The following is a 2,210-nucleotide window of genomic DNA, read 5'->3' on the forward strand; positions in this document are numbered from 1 at the left end:
CTCATACCCACATTTTCAATTCAATTCAGTTTATTTTATATAGCCCAATATCACAAATTCCAAATTTGCCTCAGAGGGCTTTACAATCTGTACACATACGACATCCGTGTCCCAGGACCTCACATCGGATCAGGAAAAACTCCCCAAAAATAACCTTTCACAGGGAAAAAAGGGAAGAAACCTTCAGGAGAGCAACAGAGGAGGATCCCTCTCCCCGGATGGACAGATGCAATAGATGTCATGTGTACAGAATGAACAGCATTACAAAGTTACATAAACACATTACATGAATATGACAATGTATGAATGGAACTCCAATCCATGAAACAGAAGGAGGTAGAGAGGAGGGGGGGGGCGGGGCGCATCAGCAGGGCCAACGTGGGAGGCCAGCTCACCAGGCATCAGACACCGCCAGGTCCAATGGACCCTATGAGATGTGAAGTCACAACGACTCCGGGGAGGAAGCACACATGTGTTTGGCTTTGACGTGGCTTCACTGAAGAACATACAGAGGTATAAAACATTACTCCTCTGCATATTAAGTCTGTATCTACATCATGATGAGGCCCAAAGTGTTCCCCTTTGTATGGGTCTTCAACCCTAACATGAGCAGAAAATCACATCATGTAGACATTTATTACATCACATAAAACATTTAGAAAGCTATTAACCATAGGGCGTTTCCTAGAAGAAATCCTGAAGCAATCCCTCTCAGTTGCCTTGACTGCAAAGGCCTTTTTTGTTATTTTAAGTTTGGGTTATGAAAAAGATAAAGAATTTACACTAGTTTATTTTCTCTCTGTTGGTCTGCAAACGTTTATTTGAGCTCGAAACTTTATTCAAACCATTTGGTGAATAAATAATAGGCTATTGTTACTGCTATTATGTGCACATCATCTTTATCAAATTGTAGACACTTTCACTATGTCATAAATTGTAATCCACAGGCACTCAAATCTTGTGATTTTCACAATTTTAGTGTCTGTGGATTAGATGTATTTATTATTATACATCTTAATAGAGACTCTGAATACATCATTAAGTTATTCAATGATTTGAATAGAATATATTGTTCAGACATGCCCAAAGTAGAAAGTGCTAAGCTTTTTATCTCCTGTTTTCTTCAACAAAAGCCAGCTTGTATTACTTTCAAACCACCAACAGGTGGCAGTATCTTATCTAAACTGCAGGTACTATCTGATCATGCAAAATGTAAGTTGTGTGTCTTTGCACACATACGTGGGATTTTGTTCCCATATGTTGTGCTATGCTCGATATAATAAAACACTCTTTTCCAGTGGCACAGTTTTACACAATACTCTCTATGATAGTGTGTGTTTTCAAAGGGAATTCAAAATGAGGTGTTAGACTAATAAACCCCCACAGGTGTCAGTGTATGTCACAGGCTCTGAGACCAAATACAGCAAGAACCCACAATCACCAAAAGGACCGATAGGTATAGCTTTGCACCTGGTCTACTCTCCTGCTGTGCTTGTAAATTCACTGACTGTGATTAAAGCGGGTGTTCGTCAATAGACTCACACATGTAACCCCTTTTGAGAAGAAAGTGCAATAAGTAAATCAATTTATAGGCATTGTCACCCTATACTCTCTCTATACACCACAATCTAAGAATAATCAGCACGGCCTAGCTGCCCTTAAGGGCTGCCTGGAAGGCCACCTAAAACTGTGTCAGTATGCTTATTTATGGCAGCAAATATAGACAGACCCCTCTTCTCACCTCTGAGAAAGAGCTAAGATTAGCATGACCCTCTGCCAAGCCGTGTATCACTGTCTGCATTTAGACTGTTCCCCATCTCATGCCTGGCCGGTCTCACTCCGTCTGTCCTCTGCCCTGCCCCTAACTATATCTATCCCTGTATAGATCTTCATACCTTATCCAGTTTCAGTCCACGTTTTAGCTTTCCTGACAGGGTATGCAAAGTAAATGACCAACAGCAATGAGTGGGCCTGTGGAGAGGTCCTGTTTGGTATATAAAAAGTACAATTTTAATCAAATTAAATGTGAAAAATGGTATTGACAATCCTCAAACGGCCAAGCTGACGTCTTGTCTGACTGACTCTTTAACAAAAATAACTAATACAACCACCAACTCGTTGTAAGAAGTCATAACCCCTTTTGCTCAAAAAGGACTTACTTTTCTGTTGATCAACTAATTAAATTTATTTTGTTTCGCCCAAAATCATGA

Source organism: Cyclopterus lumpus, chromosome 5 (genome assembly GCF_009769545.1).
Source record: "Cyclopterus lumpus isolate fCycLum1 chromosome 5, fCycLum1.pri, whole genome shotgun sequence".
Lineage (NCBI taxonomy): Eukaryota > Metazoa > Chordata > Actinopteri > Perciformes > Cyclopteridae > Cyclopterus > Cyclopterus lumpus.